Source organism: Alligator sinensis, unplaced genomic scaffold (assembly GCF_000455745.1).
Source record: "Alligator sinensis unplaced genomic scaffold, ASM45574v1 scaffold952_1, whole genome shotgun sequence".
NCBI lineage: Eukaryota > Metazoa > Chordata > Crocodylia > Alligatoridae > Alligator > Alligator sinensis.
Genome location: NW_005841999.1, coordinates 2,553,165 through 2,567,200, shown reverse-complemented (window position 1 = coordinate 2,567,200; position 14,036 = coordinate 2,553,165).

The following is a 14,036-nucleotide window of genomic DNA, read 5'->3' as shown; positions in this document are numbered from 1 at the left end:
TCTAACACTACTACATAGTATCAATAAACTACTGCACAGTAGCTCATTGGTACTGTGCAATAGCATTGGCGTCAAGGTTCGTGCCTACCAATGCTACGTTGCCATAGCAACAAGTAATGGTGACATAGCATCTCGTGTAGACACATCCACTTCTGCTTAGAAGTAATTGGCAAAATTCACAATAAATTCAAATAGGGCCATGATTTTGCCCTTGATTCCAGTGGAATCAGATTGAATATTAGAAAGATCCTTTATTTGCACTGACTGAAATTCATCCTGTGTAGCAAGTCAGCACCATGCCATGAGTCTTTTAAACCTGTGGTAGCACTCTTTGCAGGGGTGAATTTAATCCATAATGGACCATAACCTGAGCAGCAGTTCTGTTCCCATGATAACCAATGAGAGCTCTGCTCCACAGTAACACTAAAGGCAACCTACACTGTTGAAAATCTATAGTGTCCTCAGTCTTTCTGTGTAGCTGCTATCAGTATCAACTGAAATTCTTTGTGTGCATCTATATGCATCTGTGTGACACTAGCAATTATTTGTATTAGCAATTGGCTAAATCTACAAATATAGGAAGGTTATGAAAAAGGTTAGAAGTGAAATAATTTACAAAACACAACAATGTTTATGTCTAAATTAATTAGAAATCCAATTGGATTAGGGGAATTTTCCTCTGGAAAAGTGGGTTTTATTTATTTCAGTAAGACTTATCTCCATGGAATATTCACTATTGGGTTCCTTTGAAATATATACAATGAAAACATGAAATCAGCTAACTTTTCACCAAGTGTCACAAGGAAAAGGCCAATTTCTGAGCAACAAAGGAGCCTGAATCATGTGGCCATCCAGCTGTTAAGGTTCATTATGATCATTTATGAGGCTGAATGGTGAATTTATGAATGAAGTTTACAAGTTCTGCTGCTATGTGAAGAAAAGCATTAAAAAGTTCAAGATGGTAAAATATGGGCACCAACTATTCCTTTTGTCTAGATATTAGACTTTCATGAAAGATTTTGTTCAAAGCTAGCTCCATATTGTATCACTTAAGGATAAATGTAATAGCCTTCTTTAAAACAAAAACACAAAAAAAGAAATAAATAGTTATGAACAAATGGGATTTATATTTTTTCTAGTTCCAAGTGGCCTGTTTGTTTATAATCATGCACATTTTGATTCTGCAGAAACATTAGCCAAACTTGCATAATAATAGTAGCAATGTAACACTCACACACACTTGGGTTATGTATGGTAAAGTGTGTGCTTTTGGTTGTTGTGTAGTGTGTGTGTGTGTGTGTGTGTGTGTGTCTGCGTGCGCGCGTGCATTTATGTGGGCAAGATGGCCCCTGTTGCTCTGGCCATGTGCTCTGCATGTGGAAAGCTGGGGCCTGTATCTGGGCAAAGTATGTAAAATCCTCTGGCCTCATTGGACAGAGGAAGCAGACAATTCTCCAGGCAGATTGAGTGAGAGAGAGGCTGGAACATGGCACTCCCTAATTGGACAAGGCTTGGGTGATGTCACACCAGGTATATAAGAACAACTCATTTAAGGTTTTTTTTTTCTCTTCCTCCTGGGGCTGCTAAGAGCTGCACAGCTACATTGGGAGCCAGAAAAACTGCTCCCCCTGAGGGGGTCTCCTCCCCATCCTTCCCTGGAGAGGTGAGCTAAAGCACCTCAGGTAAAAGGGAAAACCTCAGGTATAGGGAGAGAAAGTCTGTCTCAGAGTTTGAGATCCCTAATTCCTCCCTCTTTCCCCGTTTTTCTTTTGAGTGGGATAATACTAGGGGGGTGTTAATCCCTGGAGCAGACTGACCAGGAATGGAGTCCTGGCAGTTACTGACCACATGTTTTGTAATTGTAGTGTTTCAGCATAGTGGTATAGCTGAGACGGGATGTCCAGACTGCAGCCATAGGCCTAAGCCTTTTTGGCTGTTTCAGAGCTATTGCAGTTCAGCCTAGCTGTGTAGCTGAACACCAGGCATATGTTTGGCTGGCAGATTTGGGCCAGGGTGAAGCCTGGCATGGTTTGAGCCAGGGTGAAACCTGGCACTTCTTGTTGTTGATCCAGGCCTCAATGCAGTATAGGCCTGCCTTGCTTTTGCTGCCCAGTTCAGGTCCAATGAGATAGGCCTGGGTCTCCTTTTGTAGTTTATGCCCCAACCAAGTGGTGCGGTTGGGTGCTAGCTGTACTTCAGACCCAAGCCAAGATAGGCCTGACCTTTCCTTTGAGTTCTTTTGCAGTTTTCTGCCCAGCAGAGTTTGCATTAGGACTAGGAATTTTGGGGTGTGGTTTGCTGATGAAAGCCACAGTTAACCCTTCAAAGCTGCCATGTAGAAGTGGAGGTCAGCACTCTACCACTTTTCCAGGAGCAAAAGAGTACCTTGCAACACAGAAAGACCCACACTCTTGAGCAGCTCCCCACAGCACAGTGAACCCAAGGAGCAGCTCATCGGACTCTCTGGTGTGGGCCCTCCTCTCCAGCTCATTGCTGAAGGGCAGTATAGGGATGAAGGCCACCGGAGCTACCCTTTGGGGAGCCCCAAGTCCTAGACTGTCTGGGCATGGGTGAAGACTCCCCAAGACTTTGCTTTCTAGTTAATAGTGTTTTAAAATTATATTAAGTGTGTTCTTTTGGGGTTTTTTGGTTTTATTTTCTGTAATAAATTTGGGGTTTTGTGTTTACCCTGCCTGTGAGGAGGGAGTTTTATTTATATGGGACATCACAGCAACTTTAGTATTTCTGTATTTCTGGGTGGGGGCTCAAGCCACTGGTATAATTTATGGGGTACTCTGAAATATGAACTTGGCCCTTCTTGCTGCTGACTGGTACCTGGCAGAAGGGTTACAATAATAATAAATAAGTATATCACCATGCAATGGTATCAAGAAAACAGATCAGCTTTGCTATTCTCACATTAAGTTGTCACTAATTCTGAAAGAAAGGACATTAAAATGAACAAAAATCTGGTACTCTTAGTAACACTGGGCACAGACAGATGTGCCAATTTTTGCCAATCTAGCCAGAGAAAGTGGTCTATAGCTACAACACTAGTGCATGGCTGCAGACCACTTCAAAATTGGCCAATGAGGTAAAAATCTGAACCCTTGTTTCATGAGGAGTCAGATGAAGATGTTTCAAAACAGAGTGTCTATTGTAACTCTTGTTTGTGACATCTCCCAGTCTTGAGTTGTTTTCAGAATAGGAAGGGGGAAAGGAAGATGAGGGAGGTTGGTCTGAGGGTTTTTCAGCCCCAACTGGAGGGAAGGATGGCTGTATTGGAGCCCCCCCCCGGGGGGGGGATACAGTTCACCCACCCCACCCTCTAGGGACCCCTTAGAATGAGCTCTCTCTGCTCCCGTTCCCCCCTCCCATTTTGAGAACAAGAACAGACTGCGAGAGAGGAGGTGCCGTTGCCAGGAGAACCCAGGTGCAGTTTCCTGCCCCCCGGAACCAACTCTGAACTTCTGTTTGGTCCGGTGGATTGTTGTAACTCAGAACGCTTCCTGCAAAGTGTTCTCAGTTATAGCAGGGAGCGGCACTTCTTCTGTCTGTGCCTGCTAATTAGTTTATCAGTAAGGACTCTCACTGGGCCAAATTGTGAAACCCATGAAATGATGAGAGGCTACAGTTTTCAGTAGATACGACTCAGCATAAGTAAACCCAACAGCAGCAAATCTCAACTGGACCAAGCTTGTCAGAATGAAATCCTTAGAAAGTGGCCAGATCATTTAACATTATATTCAGATTCAATGAAATGCAATATACTAAAGACTGAAATGAAGAAAAAAGCCTTTAGAAAATGAAAGATAGGCAAGGAGCAAAAATTATGATAAAAGATTCTGCTTTTGTTAGAACCCTCCTCCCTCACACCAAGATTATAACCAAATAAAAAGGATTAAGAAACACCCACAGAACTGAGCCTTTGTTTGGAAAATGATCAGAGTGGAGTAGCTCTTTGTCATGTGGATATAAAACTGTCTTCAGCTGGTCGTTGTTTCAACATTCCTTCAGAACCATACAAATACTCAAATATTCTGTTGTTTTCTGTCAATGAGTGATTTATAACATTTCACAACAAGGAAGATGTCACATCCATTAAATGTTAATACTGAATTATAGTTTTCTAAGTTTTCCCCTTTCTCCTTTATAGTCTTGTGCCTGACTTGTATTTCAGAACGAGGAAAGTATACTTTTGCTGTGCTATCAATTATGTATTCAACACCGGCCTGTCTGGAAATCTCCTGGACATGTTGCAAAATTCTATGGAATTTCTCCCATCCCTACTACATTCTGCAAATATTGGGAAAACTGGTTGGAAAACCTTTAGTTTTTTTTTTTTTTTTTTAATGTTTGTTCAAAACCAATGTTAGCACTAATGAAGCATTTAGTAAACAATCTGCATTATCAGTGCCTGATTATCCTTCCTCTCACATACTTGACAAAGATTGAATCCAAGCTCATAGCACAAGCACAAGTTCCATTGTAGTTACAGCCCAGGAGCTAGTTGGATTCTTTTAGCAACCATAGCTCACCACTGCTACCTCTTGGCCTTGTCCTTGGCTCATCCAGAAAATCTTCTCCAGACAGCTCCGGCACAATTCAGCAAATAACTCAAGCACAGTCTTAAAATACCCCCGCAAAAATAAAAAAATAACCCTACAAAAGTCAATGAAACTATTACATGTGTATACTTAAGCAAGTGTTTACACGTTTTCCTGGACTGAGCTATAATATTCCAAATCTTGCAGGCTCAAATTCAAGCTCAGAATTCTTGCAATATTTAGGGGCTTGGCAGGTGGACACACACAATGTACTGAAATTTTTTCCCCAATCCTGCTGGTACAATATTTCTTCATGCTACTATATAATGAGCCCATTTGGAACACAAGCAGAAGACATGATTCCTTTGTGTCTGTGTATCATGCCTCAGAACCATACTGCTCCTACTCCTGTGGGCAGGATAGTGCCATAAGGCTTCCAGGTGACCTGCAACCAAGCATTTCAAAACTTTCCACAGAGCATCAATCATTTGTATACTTAATGCGCCACAATCTCAGTCAGGCTTCTAATACTTTCACTAAATAATATAGAGATCCAGTAAGAATTTACATGAAGAAATTCAATTCAAGTCCCACATTTGGCATCTAAGTCCAAAATTATGCCCATGAAAACCCCTGTTTAGCTGGTACCTATGCTTGAATGCACCTAAACTCACCATATAACTCATTATTTGACTTTGAAACTTTCCCGGTACCTAGGATCACATGCTCAGAACTGCCCAGGTCTGACAGGGCTGAGCAGCTGATTGTCCAGCTCATACATAACCCCATTTGGGATACAGGAGTTAGGTATTCTTCCATTTCAGTCACCTGAGGAGCTTGACCCATTATGCTGTTTGGGGCAGGGGCATTCTTTATTTTCTTATTCAAGCTGTGCCACTGGGCGAATTCAGGGTTCACTGGACCAGGCAGAATCATGCTCTTGCTTTTGTTTTCTGTGGCCTATGTAAGGCACTCTCCTTAGTGAGGAAGGCCTGAGTTATCCTCCAGGACTGTTTCTGTCCTTTAGAGTAGCGCACAGAATCAGTCTTGGGGACTGGAACTAGATCCCAGTCATGTTCTCTCCTACTCTCCCTCTGGCCCAGTGAATTATCTTCTGTACAGCTTCAACAAGAGGGATGTAAAGCATCCCCAGTCAAAACAATAGTTTGTTTTTCAGCCACATGGCTAGGGTTTCCCCTGTGACATGGGAAATATAGGCCAGAATCCCTTAAAGCAGAGAATTGAACCTGTTGAGTTCTACTTCACGATGAATGCTCTTGTCACTAAAATACTGTATAAAGGAGAGGCCACTACCTTCTCTTCCAGCAGTGTTTTAAAAGAAAAGGATGAACTCTACTTAGTTCTTTGCAAGGAACTTTGTGGCTGCCGACCTTCAGGAGAGGATTCCATGTGATGGATCCTAAATAGAGAGGAATGTTCCTCTGCAGTACTGAGGAAGAGGCCCAACCAGGGAGGATTTAAGACTCCCAACTGACCTCAGTGTTTCTCAGTGTTTTGACTATTTCTAGGCAGCTCGTTCTGTGTATGTGCCCTGCTCAGTGTGATGTGTTGGCTCCCATTCTGAAGCCTTCCTGTATATGGAGCCTAAGTGCCTAATACAGGGATCTGGATTTCGTTCTGGGGACCAGTGTTTCCTAAATGGCATTGTAGCACCTAACTTTTAGGAGCCTAGTCCTTTATTGGATCTGGCTCATACAGTCAATAGTCAATTCTGTAACCCAAAGTAGCTATTATATTTCAAATATATATATACAAAAATAACCTCCTCTAAATAAACAATGTGAAGGAGGAGACACAGAGAATGATAAGCCTGCATGTGCATTAGACAATAAAAAGTACTGCTGTACACGTACATGAGGAAATTAGCAGCATTCCCATATATTCATTCAAAGCAGTGAACATGCTGTGCTGGATGCACATATGCATTAGAGAAGCAAAATTGCTTTAAATAATAAAAATACACAAAGGAACATTTTTCTGTGTGGCTGGAAATAACCCTGACAAATGGTAACATTTTGCAAATGAAACACATTCTTTAAAAAATTGACCAGCACACACACACACACACACACACACACACTTAATCTATTAGCCCCTCATACACTGTATGTGTGTATATAAAAATAAATTGTATGATGAATAAATGTATCCAACCTTTTTCTCTGAATTATAAATGTACTTGGAAAAGATCCAGGGATGGACAACAACATGATTAAAGGTATGAAGGAAGCTTCCATATGGTGAGATATTAAAATAAAATGGACACTTTAGTTTGGAAAAGGGAAAAATAACAGCAGATGTGTCAGATATGTATAAATTAATGAATAATAAAGAAAGAGCCTCTTGTTTTTTTGCCTCATACAGTTTATGAACAAAAGGATGCTCAATGAAATTAACAAGCAGTACCTTTAACACGTGCACTACTCTATTATCCAACCTATAATTAACCAGCGAAACTCACTGCTGCTACTGAGGCAAAATGCTTTAAAACTGTATTTGTCACATACAGCTAAGAAAAACATCTCTGGATAAATGAGCTAGGATAAAATTATGGTACTATGGTTATCAGTCTTCATGCCTCAGGGCACAAGTTTGACAACCAGTTGAGGACAGAAAAAAATAACCCCCAAGGTATAGTATTGCAGTTAGGTAATAGTTTGGCAGAGGAGAGAGAAACATATCTTGCTCTGACATTGTCCATTGTTACACAAAGAATACTAGACTAGGAGGCTGGTTTTGCCACAGCAAATCCTATGTTCAGCCATGTCCTTTACTATCAAATTAAATTTCTTTGTGGGCTCTTTTCTCTAATTGACAACATGCGATAAGAACTGGTACATAAAAAAGTGAAATCCAAATACAAGATTGAGTTGTTCCTATTGTTGTAAAATACAGGAAGCCCAAAGCCTGCTGGTCTGCTTATAATGCCCCAAATAATAGGTGATCGTTTTGTTTTAATTGGGGCTGAGAGGGGAAAAGAAGGTATGTTACCAAAGAGAATGACTTATATTTTGTGCTTATTACTCGAAAAGCAGAAACATCCACATTCCGTTTGCTAACTATAGTAAAATACAAATTAGCCTGTAGGCACTGTGTGTGCTATACCCCGCTTACATGCCAGCATTACTTAGTCCCAATGTATTAATGAGTAAGTGCAAGTATTTGAACAATCAGCATTTCAGCATTTGCATGCAAACTCTCATGCTGTGTAATTATACACAGCGCTGGCACTCAAATTAATTAAAGCTGATTTCTCTGTGACTGCAAACTGGTCATATCCCCAGACTTGCCATAGTATGAAGTCATCACCCTATATTCAACATGACACTTTATGTCCCTAGCATTCTTAGCAATGCTAATATGCAACAACTGTAAATTAGGCAATATTTTACAGAGCAGCTGACAATGCCTGGTTGGTTGTTGTTTTTTTCTTAGACTGCTTTCCATATAAAAGTAAGAAACCAGTTATTTCCATTGTGCTTGCTTTATAATTATCTCAACTAACAATGTAAACAAATTACATACATTGTTTCAATGGATACTCTCCCATGTTTGATTAGGGGTTACAGAAAACTTGTAAAACACAAAAACCCTCCAACGACAACAACAAAAGTGTTTGTTTGATTCTAACGTACAATTAGTCTTTGATGATTTCAATGTTAATTTAAAAACTCTCCTGCTCTCTTTCTTTCTCTCCCTCTCTGAAATGGCTTTTTGTTTTTAAAAGCAGTGCTCTTGCAATTCAAGTGTAGGGAGTCAGACAAGCAGAGCAGAAGAGATGACTGTTAGATTTGATTAAGATTTCAGGAATCCTCATCAAATAGAGTGGAATTGGAGTAGAGACAGTTCTTTGCAGCACAAATCCATAAATGCTGACTTCTGGGGCAGCAGCAAGTCCCCAGCTCTTTCACAATAAATTCATCTGCTCTTGTTTTACAATTCCATTGAAAGAAGTCCTTTCTCATACAATCTTTTGTAAAGACATCCTCTGAGAAATTAAGATATTATTATGATCTTTTATCTCACAAATATGTCTCCAATCTGAACTTATATGGCCACTGGAAACAGAAGAGTAATATAATCAAGCCCCTTAGTATTCGGCAGTTGCAAAATTTCCCACAGAATTTTTCATCTGCTGTACAGCTAAAGTGCTGCTAGAGGATTTATTATTTTATATCCCTGGAGCTACAGGCTGCCCTTGATGAAGAGAGAAACTCCCCAAGTTCCTATTCATGTCAATAGAATTACCAATAGAAGCTCAGTTTTAAGGCTTGATTCGACTTCCCCAGTGAAGACAAAGACAACTTTCCTAACAGGAGTGGACCAGGAGCATAAATTCTGAAATGATCTGGGTTGCTCTGATGCCTCTTTTATTTATTTATTTTAAATAGGACCCAGAAGTTTGTGCTCCAGGATAAGAACAAATTGCTTTAAAAATGTTATGGTGTTGGAAAGTCCTGGGAGATGTAGTTGCGGTTAACAGAATTAAAAATACCAGAAATGCAAGAAGATAAAATGAGGCCCATCAAATGTCTGAAGAGAAATCAAACTTCATTTTTTTTTAAAACAATATTTAAATACTTTTGTCAGTTCAGTCTTTGCTTTAAAAGCTCATTGAAGCCAAGCATTCCAATAGGACCCAAAATACCTATTAACTTCAGGGAATTTAAGGTACAGATTCAAAATACTTCCCCCTTTCCTTGAAACCTAATTCTAATGTTAGCTTTCCTTTTAGCTGTTTACATAGTCCTATTTTTTCTTGATGAATATGGAAAGTTAAAGGATTTGGCTACACTATCACTATTTGTATTCTGTCAGTTGCTGGTACTGAATGGTACTGAACTGCTGAAAGGTACTGAATTGTTGGCACTGGACCAGTAATAATGGGTCTCATGCTAAATGTGAACATACCTTAGTTGCTGTTTATTTGGACATGAAAGTAACTCTGTTTAAGCCATATCAATACCAGCACCTTAAATAAGTGGGTAATAATAAATAAACATGGATACTAATGTTGCTACTGCAAATGTACCCTTGTGTCAAAGACAAGGGAAATTGATCTTTTTTTCCTGTATGGTGTATGGCTCCAGTTTGTTCCTAGGACAGAAAAAGGCAGATTTAACAAATAACAGACTAAAGGGAATTAACATGCTACCTGCTTTATTCAGTCTTGGGAAAGTGAAAGCTCAATCTTACGGCAACGGCTATGATTACATTCACATCTGTCTGTGCTATATATTTAAAGAGAAGACATTTAGCACCTGTGGTTAAAATGGCCCTTGCCTCTATGATCTGTGCAATTCTGCTGTGGACAGTTCGCACAGGATTTGGGGTGCAAAACCTCTGAAGTCCTGAGCTTATATTTGCACATTCTTGTGTTTTTTCTGGTTGTTTGGTTTACCCCTGAAGCAGCATGTCATCAATTGCAAGCCCAGCCAACTCATTCTTATCCTCTTCTACATTGCTGGAAAAGATATTCTCTGTGTCATTCGAGTCAGAAGAGATAGAAACATAAAGCTGGGTGTCATCCATATACAGAAGATGCTACAATCCATGCCTTTTTGCTAAGCCTACTCACAGGCCCCTGCACACATTGAACAAAGAGAAGGTCAAACTGGAATCCTGTGGAATTCCACACAACCCCCCTATCAGGAAAGTTGAGCTTTTGCCTAACTCTGACCTCTGTGAGACCTTGGTGCGTCAAGACCTAAGCCACTTGAAAGCAGCCTTTTTCACTTCCCTGAGCTTCACAGCCAAGCTACTATCAAATAAAAAATTCCAATGAAAATATTTCTTTAAGAGAAGCTAGGGGTCTACTCCACCCCAAATGATTCTGTCATTGCTATAGTGAGGCAGCAGGTTGAAAATATGTAAAGCATTTTGACATCTTAGCATGAAAGGTGCTATGTCATTACCACTGTCATTAAGAAATAAATGGACAATAACCTTGTTGATTAAGTAAACTACTGCCTTTTTTCAGGAGACATTAGACATGCCACATCTGGTTAGAGAAAGGGAAAAGAAAAGAGCGCAGAATATAGACCTTTAATTAACCACCTAATTCTCAGTGCAGGAGCAGCTTACATTTCTTTAGAAATTATTTAAGAATACTTCTGGTTGATAGAGACAAATTGAGACATCTCTTTTAACAGCTCATTAAAAGAGGTGTTTGGAATGCTGAATCTATGTACTTATGGGTAATGAACAAGATTGTAACTATGAACTCCCAGAAGGACTCCTGAAAATAGCAACAGTTGAAACAATAGTTCTTTGCAAAGTCCAGGAGAGTCATCGATTCAGTGCTTTTGGAAAGTTCTGAAAAAAGATGTAGAGCTGCACTCTGCCTACGCTGATAATGTAATACCCAGCCAGGTGGCCCAAGCTTTCATACAGATACAGTTATTCTTCCCAATAGATATTGGCCTTGATTCTGGAAATGCTTATACACATGCTTACTTTTATGCTTCCTTCAACAAAACTAATTGTAGGGCATAATATTAGCCCTAAGCAAGGCTTTCCAGGATCATAGATTACCAATATTCGTGCTGTGGACAATTTGATGGTCTCCCATGGATTTGTAAGTGCTGGCTTGCCTTGTGGTTATGTTTAGCTTATGAACTGTATTACTAGATAATTAAAACATTATTAAAATGTACCCTTTCCAGGTATGCTGTACAACTGTAAATGGGACAGGAGATGGTCTGTACAAACAGGGATATGAAAATGTCCAAGAACTGTGATATACATATTTTTTTCATATGAGAGAGATAGATAGCTAGATAGATCATTATTCATGAATAGGCAGGTCTTATATCTGGATATATGTACTGGAGAAAAAATGGGCCACAGTTGCTTAGTGTTACAGAGCTAACCCACTGGCTCCACTGCTATTTGTGTAAGTGAGGGTTTGCACTATGAAGCACATACCATAGCACATACTCCATACTAGGATTACCATACTTCCAGCTTCAAAAAAGAGGACATCTGTCAGGGGAGAGGGCATATATGATTATGGGGAAGCAATGATATGCCCATGCCCTGCCCCTGCCCCTCACTCCTAAGTCACAGCACCTGCAGCTCTCCTGCTATCCCTCACTCCCAACCTGCAGCCCCCCCATCACTGCTGATACCCCTGACTCCTGACCCACAGCCCCCTGGCCCTGCCTGTGCCCTGTACTCCTGACCCACAGTCCCCCGTCCCCCTGGTTGTCCTCACTCCCAAGTCACAGCCCCCCCAGCCCTGCCAGTGCCCCTCACTTCTGAACTGCAGCTCCTGCCCACTCCCCCACTCTGCCTGTGCTCCTCACTCCCAACCTGCAGCCCCCCCCAACCCTGCTAGTGCCCCTCATTCCCAACCTGCAGCCCCCCGCCCCCCCAACCCTGCTGCCCACACACATCCCTGCTGCCCCAAAAGTACCTCCCCTTCCCCTGCTGGACGGCAGACACGTCCCTGCCTCCCTGCTCTGCTACAGCCCCAACTGCTGGCAGGCACACACACATGCATGCATGTGCCTCCCCCTCACAGTCCCCAGCCCTGGCTATGCAACCCCTGCCCCCACAGACTTACCTGCCTACAGCTGCCAGGGCCACAGAGGGCATGTGATACCCTTCCCCTGCTCCTCCCAGCCCCAGCCAACTCTTGCTGGGACAAGCTGGGAAGTGCCAGGAAAGCAGAAGCAGAGCAAAATCCCAGGCATTTCTTGATAATTTAAAAATCGACTGGATGGAGATGGGAAGACCCAAAAAGAAAACCTGGGTATATGGTAACCCTACTCTATGCAAACTATGATACTTCAGTAAGAAATATTACAGCAATATTACAAGCTGTTAATCACTCAGGCTGCTTACATAGAAAAAATAAACCCAGTGCATTACTTTAAGTTCAGCATGCCTCCGCGCTGAGCACAGCACACACCCAGAAGAGGCATCACATTAGCTTGACCCAGCTCACCCAACGTCTGTTACATCCGGGTTTTCCCAGACATGTCCTCTTTTTTGGCCCCCTGTCCTCTGTCCAGGTGGGTTTTTAAAATGCGAGCAAATGTCTGGGTTTTTGCTCTGCCTCTGCTTTTCCCTGGCACTTGGCTTGGCTGCTTGGGTCTGGGAGCAGGGGGGGAGGGGGGTGTGATTGGTTGTCAGGGAATCATGCAGGTAAGAGACACAGAGAGACACAGAGAAAGAGACTCTGTGTGTGTGTGTGTGTGTGTGTGTGTGTGTGTGTGTGTGTGTGTGCGCGCGCGCGCATGCAAGCTGCATGGGCAGTAGGGCTGGTGGGGGGGGGCAGGGGGCTATGGGCTGGGAGTGAGGCCCCCATCATATACCCCTTCCTCCTCTCCCCTGCTCCCCCCACCCCCACACAGGTGCCCTCTTTTTTGATACTGGAGATATGGTAACCCTGTTATAGATCATGCACTTCGTGGGGCTTTTTGGTACTTTTATCTAATAGCTGATTCAAAAAGCCCCACTGAAGCACTTGATCTATAAAGATACGGTGGAGCTGGGTCAAACTAACATGCTTTCTCTTCCGGTAAATTGCTACTTTGTTTTGTTTGTTTTCCCCACATCTATCAGCAGTCTTAATGATTAAACCTTTTTTTGGTAGGCTTAAGTGATTACTTAGTGCTAGTGATCACTAAAATGTATAACATTCAATTTAGTTTTCCAACTGTACTAGCTAGCAACAGGAAGATGCTGTTTAGGTTTTGGCTCATCGTACAGTTCTCTTTCCAGAAACTTAAGTAATACTCACTCAAAGTCCTATGAAAACCTAACTTCAGATTTCTAACTGGGAGATTGCTGAGAGCTAGTGGAGAGTTTGCTGAGACTGATTCTGGAGCTCTTTTGTGGCTGAGCAGATGTACTTCTAAATTTTCTTTCCCATCATTTACTAGCTCCCTCTCCACTATATTTAGGATTCAATGCTCATTTTCTGAACATTTTCCATTCCGTTGGTTTTGTTCCACATTTGAGCAACAGTAGGTCAAATGTGCTCCAGACTATTTTGTTAGACTCGTTAAAATCAAATAGAAACTGTATGATTAACGATATGAATCATCTGGTTTTTTTAAACAGGGAAGTAAACAAGTACTTGTCTAAGGCTCCACCTGCTTTGCTGCTGTTATGGTGCTGTGCATATCAGAGGGAAAACAATTCCCCCTTCTCAAGGCTGAACTAAAATTAGGCTCCACCTGCAAGATGTTAGTGAAATCTTACACAGCTGCATTCCAGAGACAAGTTCCACAGATTGCTTTTGGAAAGCGCTGTGCATTTCTAGCAAAATAAAAATCAAACTTGTTAGCTTTTTTTGCCTAACTTTTCAAAAATGTATTATTAATGATAAATGTAATTATTATCACACTAATCATGCTGATAAGTAATCTCAAAAATAGATCCATTTAAAATGTAATTTTACACCCACATCCCACTGTATTTAACCACTTCTTCCCAAATGCAGGCAGTAATCATAAT